Source organism: Falco naumanni, chromosome 16 (assembly GCF_017639655.2).
Source record: "Falco naumanni isolate bFalNau1 chromosome 16, bFalNau1.pat, whole genome shotgun sequence".
In the NCBI taxonomy this organism is placed as follows: domain Eukaryota; kingdom Metazoa; phylum Chordata; class Aves; order Falconiformes; family Falconidae; genus Falco; species Falco naumanni.
In genome coordinates this window covers 4299162-4315723 of record NC_054069.1, presented here as the reverse complement: position 1 = coordinate 4315723, position 16562 = coordinate 4299162, and the positions used below count along the sequence as shown (strand labels likewise).

The 16562-nt window shown below is 50.9% G+C and overlaps 1 protein-coding gene across 3 annotated transcripts in view; it reads left to right on the top strand.

Moving 5' to 3' along the window:
- Window positions 1-16562, top strand: part of SNX19 (sorting nexin 19) — a 131772-nt gene that overhangs the window by 27460 nt on the left and 87750 nt on the right. The window contains exons 11-13 of one of the 3 annotated variants that reach the window (XR_005831221.1): window positions 9372-9594; window positions 10960-11052; window positions 13866-13961. The gene's annotated coding sequence lies outside the window, so the exon portion shown is untranslated. Of the gene's footprint in view, window positions 1-9371; window positions 9595-10959; window positions 11053-13865; window positions 13962-16562 lie in introns of those variants that run through there. The other 2 variants (XR_005831219.1, XM_040615984.1) reach the window with 2 other exon arrangements.

Below are 16562 nucleotides of genomic sequence, written 5' to 3'. Positions count from 1 at the left end.
CACATGAAATTAGAAATATTACGTTGAAGAAAAAAAATGAGGGAGGAAGATAAACCTGATACGATGAATGCTTGGCTCATGTATTATTCTAGATTAGCTCTGCCATGGAAAGATCCCATACACCCTATGAAATCCATTACCCGCAAGCCGGTGAACATTTGTACAGCAGATGATGCAGGGATCATAGCTGAAGCCAAGTTCCCCTGTATAATATCCACCCCAGGGTAGATTGGTCCATTTCCAGTGTCAACAGCCAGAGGATTAAGCATTTATCTCTGCAGAGCAGTGGATAATTAATACCAGATCGAACTAGGGGCTACGCTCAAGAGAGCTTGCTGGTGACCGCGTTGGTGACTGTGTATGGCTTTATTGCCTGCGGGCGAGTCACGGGGAGTGGGATGAGGTTTTTCCCGTAGCGCAAGGTGCAGGCATTGCCTCGGCGATAGGTGCCTTGTAGCAAAGCATCGATAGCTACAGGCTACCGGCGCTGGGATGGCGTTGGGCTTCCCAAGTGAAGCTGAGGATAAGCCCTCCCGTTGTGGCGAGGAGAAAACTTGTCAGGAGACCTTTCCTTCCAGCCAAAAGTTGGAAGAATGGAATCGGGATGCTCTGATACGCAATCTTCTGGATTTAAATGTAAAATCCAGGTTTTGGCACTTCTAACTTTCTTGATGTAAATTAATATCACTATCCTGGCTACCGGCCAGTTCAGGTAATTATATTCTTCCTACCTTAATGCCACTCCAGCCCCCTGTCTCCACTGGATATGCTATACTCTAATTCCTGTCTGGAACTTGCTTATTATGTTACAGTATTTTATTTTTTTTTTTTTCCCCCTCTGAGTACAACTTGTGCACAGAGCGCTAGCTAGCCCCCAGCACTGTGCTAAGCTGCTAAAATAGTTGAGACAACCTGCCTTAGACATTTGACTGTGCCTGGTGTTGTCTTGGAGCATCGCTCCTGACTTGTGAGTCTTCTGAGCCAGGAAGGTGCAAGATCAGAGCAAATGTTGCACTCCTGTTTAACACGGCGGACTTCTAAAAACCCGCTTCTCTCTTCTCAGAGTGCCTCAGGCTGGTGAGCGTGTTAATGGGAGGAAACTGGGGACTCCTGGGTGATTGCCTTACCTTCCCGTGTTACCGTTTCTTCAAAGACTTGTGAAGACTAAAGTCCTTACTTCTAGCGGAGGGAAGGTTTCCTCCTGTCTTTGAGGAGAATATTGGTCATGTCCTAATGTAAGTGTGTCCAAATCTCCCTGGTAATCGAGCAGGACAGTCCTGCCTTGATTTGAGGTTAGCATCCAGCCCTGAGAAACCCTGGTTCCTGCAATACATGGGTGATGGATGCTGAAAGCTGGCTTTGAGTACCTGGTTTCCCTTCTGGAGTGCAGCTTGCTTGTTCATGTTGGTGGCTCGTTGGTCTTTACATCTCCTGCCATGGATGCATGGGGTTGGGTGTTTTTTTTTTTTCCTTTTGAAAAGTATTTAAAGTCGCCTTCTTTCCTTACCCTTTCAATTAAGCTCTCTTCATCTCCTGGCCTCGCTGAGCGGTTGAAAAGGTTGCTCAAGCAGTACTTGAGGAGACAGTCCCGCAATTCGGTGTACTTCCTTCCTGTTCCCAGGCCCCTTGGCTCTTCCACGGCCCTCGAGGACAAGGGGGTTTGAGGGACGTGCTAGAGGAGGGACAGCAGGGGTGAGGATCAAAGACCATAAACCACTGTTTAAAAAATATAATGCCCACCGGTCCTCTCGAGTGTCGCATCTGGCAGAGCCTCATTAACCTTCTGTTTCCCCCTCCTACTCCTTTGCCCCTAAAAATCAACAAAGCCAAACATAACAAGTTGCCTTGATTGAAGAAGGCTGAAGTGTGTGTGCTTAGTGTGAAAAAGCAAAAGCAAAGCCATTGGCTAAAGCCCCCTTTCCATGCAGGCCACTTCACATTTATTACGCTAGAAGACGGAGCTCTTTAAATCCTGATGCTCTTTATAGTTGAGCTCTTTAACTTTCTCCCTTCCTCCCCTTGCAGCCTTCATTCTCCCCTTGTTCCGCTCCTTCCGCTCCCTTCTTTTCTCTTTTGTCGTGTGAGAACGAGTCTTTTAATCCTCTTGTACTGCAGATTAAAGCTATTATAGCCTCCCCAACCTGACATTTTCTCAGAGAGGCTCACAGCCAGATCTTTATGAGTGCTCTCTGTCTGTCTGCTGCTGCCTTTCTTCTCGGCACACTAAACCTCGGTTCCTGACCTTTCCCTGAAGAGGCAAGGGCCGTAGCGTGCAATCCCATGTAGGCAGAGGCTGGTCTCAGCGGGGCTAGGGGTGCAGGAAATTAAGACCCATGGAAATTAACAAGTAAATAAGGAGAGAAAGAAAAGGCGATGGGAATTGAGAACCAAAGCAAAATTCGGCAGTTTGGAAAGCAGATGCCGGGCTTGGGTCTGAGTTTTGCAAGTGGTCCGGTCTTTACGAGGAACCAAACCATAAACCTGGGACTTGTTTTCAGTAGCAGATCGGGGTTACCTGAAACCTCAGCTCCAGTCCAACTCCACACTTTGCTTTTGGCCCGGGAATAATGGATCCAGGCCCCTGGAAGTATGCGTAGATGTTGAGTTTGTGAGCTTTCAGGGACAGGACTGACTTCTAGTACTATGGGGCTCTGTCCACGACAGCAGATTTCTTAGTATTTGTCATCAAATGATTGTACCTTGCCTCTGAGATTGCGGGGTGGATTGATGTGCTGGTCCTTGTCTTGTACACATCATAAAAACACACAGGATCAGGGTAGCTTGCCTAAAAGTGCACGTGCTAATGGCAGAAACATCTTTCCTGTGGAGTTTTTTGGCTCTCGTCGCGAGTCCTGCCACTGTTAGGTGTCCTACAAATGTCCCAGAGTTCTTGGCAAAGCACCAAGGGAGGTGAAAAACTGGCCCCAAGATACATTCCCCAGAGAAAAGGTGTAAAATTACCCCAAATGGGCCCCCTTTCAGGTTTGTGTGCAACACAAGGATGCATTAGCAAACAGGAGAGGTGCGTTTTTTGAGCTTTTTGAGCAGGGAGGAGGCAGTTTGGGTTCCTCTTCTCTCAGACCTCCTGTGTGAACTTGGTTCTGAGCCGTCATTTCACCCTGCTGTTAAACCGGGCTGATAACCTGATCCAGAGCTGTGCAGACATCCTAACGCCACAAAGCTCTGGGTACCGTGCTAACCCATACAGCTTGAACTGAAGAAAATGACGCGATGCCTGTGGCAAGTGAGTACAAAAAGTCACGTTTCACTCCTGCAAGGCTTTGCTTGTATCCATTTATACGTGGGTTATGTTTTACCTCCCTTGTAAAAGGACAGACGGAGCGTTTGCTTGGGTTTGTAAGCACCTCGAGAGCGCAGCTTTCACAAGTCGCCCGTGGGGTTAGGAGATGTTTGAAGGGGTGATTCAACACCTCTGGATTTTGCTGGAATAGGTGGTAACCACGTATAAGATTTCCCACGCTTCCTGGCCGCAACGGCTCTGTGATGACAAGCCAACTGACGGCATTTGTGCTCTCCCATTGCGCGCCCGAGCAAACGCAGAAGCTTTTGGGGGCAGCGGCGCAACTGCTTTCAAAGCAAATAATGAAAGAAGTGCAACTGTCCCCTTTGGGGAACTCATTTCGGGGCAAAAGTTCCCCTAGCAGCCCAGCTTAGTGATAATGAAATCGAAACGGGAGCTTGCCCCCAGAGGGGCCGTACGTGTGAAACACTGCCATGTCGAATCCGTATGAATCCTCCGCGAGGAAAGCCTGAGCCCTGTAATTACTGGTTTTCTAGCAAGCAGCCTTTTCTTTCTCTTTGTGTGGGCCCGGTCCCCTCCTTCTCATCCCCCCCATGCGCGCATAATAAGAGGATATTCGTAATGAAAATCACCGGGCAGAAGCGGAGAACAAAAGCAGGGGCACAGCGCGCTCGCCGGTGGGGATATTGGAGGCGCTGGGCTCCCACCTCGGTCCGGTCTGCTCGCTGCTGGGAGAGCACGGTGGGCACGGCAGGCTGGGGAGGCTCTTATTAACCTTAATCTGCGGAGAGGGGCTGAAGCCCTGCTGTGGCCCGGTTTCATAGCTACAGCGGCTCGCTCCCAAGCGTGCAGCCTTATGAAGGGGCAGTCTCCCCAGCAACTCTAATACGTTTTTGCACCGTACCGTCTAATCTGAGGGAGAAATGTCACCGCCGTCAGACCCCAGGCTGGCAGCTCCCAGCCACGGCCGTGCTGGTAAGCACATATCCAGCTTCAACCTTCTGGTTGCTGGGGTGAAAGGGCCTCTTCATCTCCGCGGGGAGAGGCAGATGAATCCCGGGCTCAAACAAGGGACCTGCTTTCCCCCCCTCCGCCTCCCCACCAGATGCTCCCCCTCCGGTTCAAGGGCTTTTATTATGTCTTTTAATTCTCAGCTGTGAGTGGGAGGGAGCAATAAGGCTGGTGAAATGGTGTGGTGGGGGGGAAAAAGCCCCTCGCAGTGGGGAAAGGCCCCAGCCTCCAGTGTGTGAAAAGGGAAGGCAGCACGGGGATTAAAAATGTCAGCTTCATGGGAAGTACTTGATATTTAATAGCTTCACTTGACTGCTGCAAGGCGGTGACGTGCACAGCGCTGTCAGGGCAGCTGCGAGCCGTGTCCCTCGGAGAGGTGATGCCAGCCCTGGGTGCCTCGGGAGCTATCGCAATATAGGACGGTGGGAAAAGGCCGCGCAAGCTGAGCTTGTGTTACTTGAGCTCAGGCTGTCAGGCGGTGGCTCGCCCTTTCCGTGTCTGGCTGGCACAAGATGCAGGACACCCTGCTCCTGACGCAGCTAACGGAGCTGAGCGTTCTTCCCGCTGACAGCTAGTGCCCTCCATCTGACGGCTGACAGCGCTCGTGACTTGTTTGTTGCAAAAATGCTGCTGGATGATCTGTCCGCAACATATTCTCTAGTTTGCTCACGTTTGCAGCTGCTGAGGGAACTGAGGCCTTTTAGAGCATTAGCACTCGGTAATCTCTTCTCGACAGATGCTCTGATGCTATCTGCCGCCCGTACAGTCAGGGCCACTGGAGGAATTCGTTTGTGCGATGGGAGCGTGCTCTTGCGCCGGTAAGGATCTTGTCCATGTTTTGTCTGATTAGGCCAATAAAAATTCTTGGATTCCTCCCTCGTCTCCAGCATGCACGTGCTGCAAACCCCACGCAAACACCACGCTCACCCAGGTTACCCCCTGTGCCCTCTAGACCTGGCCTTGGGAGAGCAAGTTGCTTGTCTAGAAAAAGGGCTGTTGGAACAATTGAGTAACTCTGAAAGGATGGAGATTGCTTTTTGTTGCTCCTTTTGTGACGAAGTGATGAAGGCGAAGCAACCGGATCTTTCCCGGCATGACTGACTGGTAAAGAGCCTTCCCAGCACTGTACTTCATCACTATCTCAAAAGGCAGTGCAATTTTATTGAGCCAAGTCTGCTCTGGGCTTTGTACACTCCATCAAGCTGTATTAAGCTTTTGTCCTTGCAAGCGAATTCTAATAAACTAGCTTATGGCTGTCATTTTCAGCACACTTCAGCACAAACACATCCTTGCACATTTCAAGAGCTTTAGCCCAGATTCACGTGCATCTCCAAAGCAGCCCCTATGGACCATCTGAAACTCCCGCTACCCCTCGAGGCAGGCACTCCGAACGGCATTTGGCAACGTTCCTGCTGCCACCTGCATGGAAAAGCAGGATGCAGGGCCTGTCCATCCCCGAGGAAAACAACATCCAGGGTATAAATAGGTACGGTGTGCTGTGATCCTTTTTAAGGGCTCTTCTTGACCCAGTATGTTCCGCTAACAAAAATAACCTGTCCCACGCCCTTCGGCAAGGTTCACCTGAAGCCCAAGAGCTGCATTAGAACAGCGTGTATTAAAGTGCATCACTCATCAAGGACTTGAAAATAAACAGCAGCGACGTCTCTTTTTGATCACATTCCTTTCCGTGACAGGCTGACAATTTCCAAGCCAAGAATGTCACTAACCTCTCATATTTCTCCTGGTCATTTCTGTCCTGAAATTGGAATGCAGCCACTGGCAAAAGAGGGTAGAACGCCCTCGTGTCAGGGATCCAGATTTAAGAGACATTATCTCATCGATAGTGAACAACAAGGCTGGCACGCCGTCAGGCGTGATATTCCCTGGAAAGTTCAGCGTGCGTGGCGAGGGACACGGGAAGGCAGGCTTAACTCGCAGCGCTGGTCGAGCGTGGCAAGATCCTGCCCGATGGCCTCGGCCAAGTGTCTCCGTCAAGTTGGAGAGCAGCGTAGGCAAGGGCCCCGTGCTGGTGGGGGGCAGAGGGTGCGGAAGGGCTGAGGATGGTAGCACAGGGCGATGGTTAGGAGTGAAAAAGTGAGGTTGCATGGAGGGAAGGAAGGGAACGGGACTGAAAACTGCAGTTCTTTGTTGTGGCTTGAGAGGAACATTTTGGGGGTGAGAGGGATGGCCATTGAGTACCCTGAAACATCCAGGTATGAGATTAGCACGAGTGAGCAGGACTACTGTCATTACTTTTTTCGGACGGCAAAAATGGAGGCAAAGCTACATCTAAAGCTACTAATACCCTTTAAAAAGCTCCACACGCCTGGTCTGTAGATTGTATTGTCCTTAAGAAAAAGTTCATCTCTTCTGCTTGGCAGCAGCTGTATTTAGCCTGGAGTACGGCACAAGCACTGGCAGATAAGACGGCACTAAGAGGTTTTGCAATCTGTCAGCCCTCCGGATCATTCCGGGGGGAAAACTTCAGAGGGACTTGATTTCATCACGATGTGAAATTAGAAAGTGGTTGCAGTAGGGGAGGAAATCACTTGGGAAAGAACAGGGACGGCTTCATATGAGCAAATCCCCCCAGCTCTGTGCCAAATTCAGTTAAAAGTGCCACCTTTGAAACTGCAGATGTTGAAAGCCTTGCAGCCACTGTTAAGGTTGCCACAGCATGTTTGCAGCGAGCATCCTCCTGAAACAACCTTGAACTGCTAAAGTTATGCTGCTGCCTGTAAGGTTACTGCTTCGGGTCCCAGCACCGCAGCAGCAGGTCACGGATGGAGCCACCTTCCTTGGCTTTGAACATCTCCTGAAGGACCGCAGCCCTTCAGATGTTTTTCGGGGGAACAATTTTAGTGAAACCTGGTAGGTAGCTCCTGAAATAACATGCCATGCTCTGCGGCAGCAGTTCTGAGCTATCAAATCCAGATTTGCCCATCTGGAGGGACTGCCTTAGCCTGCATCATGTCCTCGTGTGGACCCCCAGCTGCTGTGGATGGAGCTGGGGTGGCCGGGGCATGAACATGCCGTGTCCTGCCATGCCCAGGAGTAGTTTCTCTGAAATGCTTCAGTCTGGGGAGCAGGCAAGCTGCAAGCTCTAGTTTGCCCTCATGCCTTCTCTCTGCACACCGAGGGATGTGGGGAGGAACATCTGCTCCTGGCTGCTGCGACCTTCTCGCTGCAGGAGCCGCGAGAGGGAGCTTTGGGGTTGTCCCTTATTTTTTTTCCCCGAGGCAAGCAGAGGCACGAGATGGTGCTGTTGTCTCAGCCATCACAGAGCCTGCGAGGGGCAAGGGAAAGCCTCTGTGGACAGGGGGGACACTAGTGACCCCCACCACGCCACCACATCGCCCTGCACACTACAGCTCAGTGCAGGACAGGGTCCCCAGCCCCTGCATGGCAGTTTCTCCTAAATTTGAGCTCGTTTCCAGCCCTACTTTGGGGTGATCCCAAGGCTCTGGCCGGTTTTCCTCGGGAAAAACTGGTGGGCAGGTGATCTAGAAGATTTGTGGCTTCACATCCAATGTGCACTTCCCTGCATCCCGAGATAATGTCCTGCCCGCAGGGCTGAAGGGACTGTGTCCCTGAGTGTTGCAGGATATATATATTATATTTTATATATATAGATACATAAGGGATTAGAGAAATCTAGAGAGACGCAAACCTGCCTGTGAGAGGTCCTGGGGCTGGGCAGATGGGGAGAAGAAAATACAGAGAGGGCTGTTGGTGTCCCCATCCCGGGGCAGGGGGGCGGGGGGCAGCGGCTCTGCCAGGTGATGGGGGTGTTGGATGTTGGATGCTCACCCCTCTCAGGCGGAAAGCTCCAGCCAGAGTTTGAAGAAAATTTTCCCATGAAAGGTTCCCTGAAACAAGTACATTCCCACAAAGGGCTTTGATTTCAGTGTATCGGCATTTTCCGATGAGAAACCATCTCGTCGGAAAATTCCCAACCAGCGAAGAGAAACTCCCCCGTGTAGCAGGGGAGGGATCCTGTCGCACGCGGAGGGAATTTAATACCAGCAGAGTCTTGCGTCTGGAGGCTCTGGGTAAAGAAAGATGAGATGCAGCCAGCAGCACCGATGGTGAGAGGGGAGACCGTGAAGTCCTGCAGTTGAGCATCTTTGCTCTCTGCAGCCTGCGGCTCGTTTCCCCAACACTTTCCTCTTGATATTTCTCGTTCGTCAGGGTGTTGCTGCTTTCTGTGCAGGCAGAGGGTGCAGTGTGCAAGCGGTAGGGACCAGAGGAGCACAGGCAGGACCTGTTCAGGGCCTGGAGGCAATGGGAGCACAAGCTGACACTCCAGTGGTTCCCCCCTGCCTTTGGTAGGGGTCTTGAGCTAAAGGGGGACCAAAGATGATGGGAGAAACTGAGGCGAGCAAGTTACCTGCTCTCGAACAAGCCTGATGGTTGAGTTACGGTGTTCACAGCGAGCCCCTAGTCCCGTGGCTAAACCAGGCTGGAGGGAATTTCTGTGTGTGCTATGGAGACAGCTCTTTTCTAAGTTCAGCGTTCCTCTAGAGCACTTTCTGATGGACCGTGGGACGCTGCTGCGAGGGTGGACTCTGACCCGCCCTTGGCAGGTGTCTGCCTCGGTGCTTCATGGCTGGAAGATGATCTGGTTTTCTGGCAGCGTGGTGCTCTGGCAGTCCGTGAGGAGCTGCTGGGGTGCAGGCAGGCAAGGCAAGGCTGGTGGAGGCAGGGAATGCAGCAGACTAGCTGCTAACCCTGGCAAAGGCAATGCCGTTCTTAGGGATTCTCTTTGTGAAAAACCAGAAGCCAGGTCCTGACCTGGCCCTCTACTCTTAAAAGTAGACCAAAATTTGGCTCCTGTTGCTTCTCTTCTTTAATATCGTCTTTGACTGCAAAGGAGGCATTAACCTCGGGTGTCCTCACACAGAGATGAGTACCCGCTCCACTGGAGCTGCCCTCTGCTCCCCAGGTGATGCGTGCTGCTTTCAGGAAGATTTTCAGTCCTGCCCATGCAATGCTGGTGGGACCTCACACACTGCACGCCCTCAGTGGGTCAGAAGTGATGGAGCAAGAGAATTGAAACCGCAATTAGCTTATTTAATCCCCCTCTCTCTCTGTGCAGGGGCTTCTCTTCCTACACCAAGCTAGATTCTTCTGTCATGCATCAACTTCAGGGTTGTTGCACAAGAGCGGAGGAGAACAGACTCCAGCCACGAATCTTCTCCAGGGCTTTTCCAGTCTGGTTTTGAATGACTCCCCCGAGAAGGCTTTCACCAGCCCTGGTGGGATAACGTGCCGCAGCCTGCTGGTTCTCTGATGGAAAGCGTGCCTCTCTTCCCTGGCAGGTACTTCATCTGGGCTTGAAGGCTTCCTTCGCTCTGCTTGTTTTCTTGGTGGTTGTCTCTCTGGTGGAGGTTAGCAAGTCCCTTTGTGAGGCCTGCACTTCTCTGATGTTATGTCTGGAAGTTTGCTCTGTTTTTTTGGCTAGGGGGCCCAGGGTCTGGAAGTAGAGAGGCTTTTATGGGAACCCGAGTCCCCTTTTGACACGACTTCCTTGTGCTTAAATTTCAGGTTGAGTTACAGGCTTGAACATTTTCTGGTGGGATATCTTTCGTTGTCAGAGGGGATTAGGCCAGTGATTATTTACATGCACCTCTATTACACAGAGTCTGTTTCTCTTCTTTTATTCCCCTCCCCGCCCCCTGTAATTCTACATAGTGTGTAGACGTTGACTAAAGCAGTCCCATGGATGGGGGAGAGGGAGCGAATGAGTCTCCTGCTATGCAAAGTGGAATGGGGAGGTTGAAATCTCTGAGCTGGGAGATGCCTGTAGGGGCCGATAATTCGGGAGGAGCATCCTCTTCCTTCCACACATGGAAACCATTGCCCAAGCGGCCAGGTTCATCCTGGGGCATCACCTTTCTGCAGTGCGTTGGAGCTGGTTGCCGCAGGAGGCTGAATGCCCAGCACAATGGGCCACTGGTTTGATCTCGGGCAGCTCCTCTGGAGCTTTGGCTGTTCCCCAAGAAATTGGGATATTTTTAAAAAAAAAAACCCAACATGAGTTTTAAAAGGGATTTTTGATAGAAGTCCCATTTACTCCTTTATTTGGCTTGGGAGGCTGCAGTGGAACAGATTTCTTTACATATCCTTGAGTGTTATTTGATTAAGGTTATGACTGCTAATAAACACTCTGAGTCTATTCTCCTTCCCCACCACTTGTAATTCAGGCTAACTCTTGCCTGCATGGGACGCACCTCTTTATACCAGCGTGAGGGACCAGAGTGCTGATTCTGCTCCCCTTTCATCAGTTTGCCGGTGTACTGCTCGCTTTGATTTATTCCAGCTTTATAATGTAAAAGAAAATAGAAATGGGAGGAGTGCCAGGAGCGGTTCTGGCACAATAACCAGTTTACTTCCTTTTCCTTCGTTTTGCCATTTACAATCACAAGTTCTTCTATAAAACAGCTACGAGAAGGGCAGACATTGCCCAGGAGCGAGGAAACTCGAAGCTGTAGAATTAAACTGACAAAACCCAAAATCTCGTTTGCAGCATAGGAGAGAGAAGCAGGTTCTGCTTGGAAAGACAGAAGGGAGGAAGAAAGTAGAGACCCCAGAGGACTGTGTTCTACCTATCATCTAGAAAATGAGCGTTATTTCTTAGTATGGTTAGTCTTTTGCTATGTAAGAAAATATTTTTAATTTTTCAGGAAGCAAAACAGAGGAAGTGATATAGACACCCCAGGTACGCGGCACCACCACAACTGCAGCGAAAGGTCTCAGGCAGCACTCGGAGAAGGCTGGTAAGTGAATCATAGGCAAAACCAGTGACCCATGGACTAAGGAAAGAGATGGTCAGGCTCATCTAGGGGTACATTGATTGTCTGGAGGGAAAGAAGCAGAGACTCAAGAGACTGCTGCAGTCACCAACAGCTGGGGAATAACCAGGGTGCCGCAGAAGTTGAAAAAATGATGAATGTGCCACATGCAATAAAATAAAAACGTGCTTGGATGTACCCAGAATACAAACTCATGTAAACAAAACATCACTCCGCACTGAAAACGCACAGTAACGGCCATTTACGAATCCATAAGAGCACAGAGAGCTCCCTATTTGCACCAAGCCTTTCTGCTCCCCTTTTCCCTGATGACTTATGGGCCTTGATGCCTTTTTCCTGGACGTGAAGCACAGTCTCTCCACGACAGTCATAAGAAGTCCTGTGCGGCACACTAATGAAAAGCTGTGTGGGCTGGTCCCTAATTACAACCATCAGTTAAGCTGTCACAGAGAGCTCTCGGCCTTGGTTGTTTCATTATTAGACTTTGGGCCTTGATGAGCTGCAATCAGGCATGAAAGAGCGACCTGAGCAGAGCCAGGGAGGTCTCCAGTCACCCACCGAGCTGGGGAGGGGGGGGGGGGCTTTAGTACTAGACCTGGTTTCTCAGGTCCAGGGCTGGGAGCTGGGAGCAGAGAGGGAAAGGAGATGGAGAGCTCCACGGGGCATGCGATCGCCTTGGGCACAACCAGCCACCTTTCCACATCCCTCCATCTGCTGGCTTTTTAGGGGCTGTGGGCTTCATCGTTTTGAAGGCAAGAAGCCCTTGCCTTCGACTTAGGCTTCCTGCATAAAAGCTTAAGGGTTTGCAGCTATGTACGTTTAGTTTCAGTACAAATGTTACACAGGGATGAGTCCAAGTCACAGTGTCTCTCAGCCACATCTGGATTTTGAAGTGCCCCAAAGGATGGTGTTGGGGGACTATTTCTCCACGCAGTGGTCCCTTTAAATTACACATTAGACCCAGTGGAAAACAGACATGCAGATGGTGGGGTTTAACGACAACAGCACCAGTTTATTTGAACTAGGGTCTTTATGGGGAGATGTGTTTGTTTTCTCAGACCACACATTATTAACTAATCCCTAGACTTTGTTTTTATAGTCGCATTGTGAGCAACTTCCCACTTTTCACCCCTTTCCTCCGTCAAAACGTCTTTGGCTCTGCAGTGGTGTGTAAGGCATCCTGGACCGCTGCTGCTCGGGATGGATTTCCATTCAGCAGTCCTGCTGCAGCTGCGGCTGCCCTTTCTAACTGGGAAAGTCAGACCGGGAATTTCTTTCTGCTTTTTGGAAATGATCAGCCACAGTCATTAAGCATCCCGTTGCCTCTTGGTACGAAGGGGTAACAGCATTTCTTTCGTCTCCTCGTGTATCAAACCCATTCTAAGTCGAAAGCCCAGGTCTATCCTCTTTCCCCAGCTTCTCCTCTTCCAGGACAAGGCTGTCACTTGCTGCATGCCTGTGCTAGAAGAGAGGAGCCCATTTGCAAAGAGCCCAAAGTGAAACACTTGCAAGACCTTCTTCTGAATTGTGTTAAACCACAAATGCCACGAGAACAGGCTTTACTGTAAGCTTTTTGCTATTCTTTCACGGATTTCAGCAACCTTGAAATAAGCAATTGCATTTTTGCAGTTGTGGCCGCAAGTGCTGCGCAGGAGGTGCCGGGCAAAGCCATCGCAGGCTGCCACGGCCAGCGTGCCGGGGAAGGGACGGAGTTGGGGGGGGGGGGGGGGGGGGGGGCAGCGACGGGGTTTGGGGCAGCAGCTTCTCCTTGCCAGGTTTCCCACCTGCGACTTTTGCAGGGACTCTCCTCTGATGCCTTCCAGCCTTCGCCTGACAAACAGAAATCTGAAGTGAAACAGCCTGTTGTGGAGGGATTGTGGAGGTCGGGGGGGTCCCTGTGTAGAGCCCCACACAGCTGTTAATCACCAAACTATCTCTGGCTCCCAGCAGCTGTCTGGTGTTTATCTTAGCCTGGATATCTCCTGGCCGAGCCCACGGAGAGCAGGCTGTACAGCCAAGCCAAATACAAACGGAAGACAGATAATTTGCACACAAGGGTGTGCACATGTATTTTGTGTGTGTGTGCACGTACATATGCACGTGTGTGTACACGCAGGCTTTGTTTGCATCCCGCTGCTGTGGCTGGAAGTGCACAGCAGTGCTTTTTCTTTGAAATGACTGTGTAATTTTGCAGAGGTGTTGGCACACACGAGAAGGGAAGCCTGATGTCTATGTGTTGTACAGGTGGTTTAGGTGTGTGTTTCCAGGTGCATGGCTGTGACCCAGGTAAGATCTCTCACGCAGTAATTCCTGATGCTTTCTCTAAGCCTTGTGAAGCTTTTCAGATAAAGTGGAATAATACAGGGCTTCCCAAGTCTTCCCATATTAGTAAGCCACAGGGGCTTTAAAGTGTATCTAAAACACAGTTCCCTGGGCCATCTGTGACCGTTGGAGAAACAAGGAGGAGGAAAAGGACTAACAAAGTAAACTGTTCCCCCTGGAGAAAAGAAGGAGGTCAACCTTATGACTCCAATTAACCTGTCCTCACAGGGGTGTGAGAGCAAGGAGTTTATATAAATCTGGTTCAGGTGAGGCTGTGGTTTTTTGAGGGAAGGGATGAATGAGGCAGCTCTCTGGGCATGTTTGATGTCCTCTTTGTGGTAAGAAGCTTGCAGTGACCTAGGAGATTAAAGACTTGAGGGCTAGCGAGGAGGATGCGAGTGTGTTCTACCCTGATTTTCCTGAGGACTTACACCTTTCTTTTTCCCTGTTTGCAGCTCCTTTCCGCAACAGAGCATCCTGAGCTACCACGTGGTAGCTTGGTGTGGCAGAGAAGGTCCTGACTGAATCTGAGTTGCTGTTTGCGTGATAAGGTAGGATTTGGGTGAACTTACGGGGTGTTGGGAGCCAGCCAGAGTTTTCTTTAAATGAATTGTCAAGTGAAAGCGGTCAGAGAAGCACAAGGTTATGTCGCTGAATGTTGTGAAGCTTCATGCTAAAGGCTTTGCAGTTTTTATTTACCTAGCAGTTGGTTGTATGTCTAATACCGGTTTGGAAAGAATGCTTGAGGTCCTCATTGCTGCTCGCTTTCTCCTGAGGTTTCAAAGGCCCGTGGAACACTGAGAGTTACAGAAACTGGCTGTCCGGGTGGTGTGTGCCTTCGACTTTTCTGAGTCCTCTTGCTGTTTCTTGCACCGAGCTCCCTGGGGGCAGCTGCAGAGGGGCAGCTGCAGTGCCAGCTTTTGGGGGCTGTGGCTGTTGGTAGGTGGGAAGCTGGAGGCCTGTGCCGAGCTGTGTTGGAGCTGTGCGAGGCTGAGTGAGGGGGTGTACGCTTGCTTATCCCTAGTTTCCCTCTTGCTCTCCGAGTACAGCGAGTGCCTTGCAAAGAGATTGTGCAACAAAGGCCAGGGCTTCTTCCAAAGCAGTTTGGCTTTCTTGGCTGTGTGAATGCCCAGCTTTCCTTCAAGTCCAACTCTGGTATTTATCAATTAACTTGCTCCAGATCCTGGGAAGCACAGCTGTCCTTCCCTTCAGCCTAGAGCACCCACTTCCTTCTGCCTTACCTCATCCTGCAATTACTGTCCCACAGGGGACCCTGGGCTGCAGCAGCCTGTACATCTGTCCTGTCTTCTGTGCACGCAGCAAAGCCTCAGAGGATAAAGGAATGGAAGAGAAAGAAGCCAGTTGCCCAGGAGTAGTGTTTAGGCAGAAATATGCTCTTATTATGCACCTGGAGACGGTGGGGGTGAGCTTGTGGTATGGGAAGAAGCGGTGCAGGGAGCTGGGGATGCAATGAGGGTAGCAAGCTGTCAGGATGCTTCTGCTGGAGGCTCGGTGAAGAAAAGCAATCGCAGGAGAGAGGTTGTAGTGGCTCCTGTTCTCACCAGAAATGACAAACCCTTGGGCGCTCTAGCCAGAGTCTTTGCTGTAGGTGAGAGACTTCTCCAAAGGGAGAGACCAGCTTTCTGGAAGGCAGAAGACAGGAAGGGAGGAGTTCATCTGGACCAGACTCTCTAATAAGTAACTAGTCAGCTGTTTCTTAATGTGCTGAGAGGATGTGGGAGCCCATGGGTTTGCTGAAATGTATGTGCAATGATTGCTTCTTCTGAAAAGCCAAGAGGCTCTTGAACAGCAGAGGTGCAGTCCCCTTCCTCTCGCTCATGAAACCCTGTGATTAACTTCCAGCCAGGAGGGGCAGGGTGTTCTGGATGGCCACACACCAGGGTTACTACGCTGCCCCGAAGAGGGGGGTACGCATGGGGAGGGTTCAGTGCTGGAGAAACACTCTGCGAAGAAACGCCGTTGTCCATTAGGGAGACGATGGTGGAAACAGCTCAGGAGGCATCTTGATGACAAGCACAGCCTAGAACTGTGTCTGCTGCGGGTTTTTTTCTTGCAACCTTATTTCCAGGTTCGTAATGGGGAGCGTAGCCTCTGGCTTTGCTTCATCAGATGTGCTCGTAGCAAAACTAACTAGAGCTGACAGATTGGGCCTCTGCTATTTCTATAGAGCTAGTGCAGCGTGAAGGAGGTGTGGAGATGTTTCTTAAGAGTCCTGATGCTCCGGATATATCTGGGCACCTGTGGGGCTGGTGATGGCAGCACGAACAGAGCAGCGTGTTAGCCTGGCCCCCTTCCCACCCCAGAGGCAGAGGGGCACTTAAAATCTTGAGGGGATGCTCCCAGGCTTCTGTGACTTGACTGTGCGACCAGTGGGAGAGTAGCCCAGCACTGCCTCTGAGCCAGCCCCTGCCAGCCAGGGAGCAGAAGGAAAGGGGAACAAGAATGTTACCCCCTGGTGACATCGCTGCAAGTCCCCACGCTGCCTGCTGAGAACGGAGGGGCTGGGAAGACCTGCCTTGGAGGCTGTGGAGCACCAGTAGAGTGGTACGCTGAGAAATACGATGTTAACTGCCCAAGTACTGCTCTTCCTCAGCTTCCCGCGTGGTCCTCTGGCACCACCGCCGGTATTTACGGCATCCAAGCCCCATCCCAACTTAAAGATGCCCTTAGCGAGGGGTATCCCGTGCAGGGCCTGGTGCTTGGGCACTGGCATGAACACTTTTGGTCAGCTGCCTCCCCTGCCCTTATTCACATGTGCAGAACAACAAGCTGGAGTTGCAGCCCAACTGCTGTTGGTGGGGAGGTCCTGCGGATATTTGTGTCTCGGAATCCCATCTTCCTTGCTGAGTGTTGCATTTGTGGGGTTCCTGGTCCCTGTGTGGTCAGGGAGCAGATATCCTGCTCTTCTCCATCCTCTCAGGGTCCCTCTGCTGATGTTTAGTGTCAGCTCAGCACATTTGGTAGCCCACTGTGCCAGTCGCCATGGGAAGGCAACATGCTTCCCATAAACAGAGAGAGGGGCATTGTTGCCTGCTTTGATGTGCTCTAATTTAAACAAAACGGTGTTTCCAAATGAGTTTGGTGGATTTTGTTGTAGGAGACGGTAACTCCCTGTAGATAGAAAGGGCTTT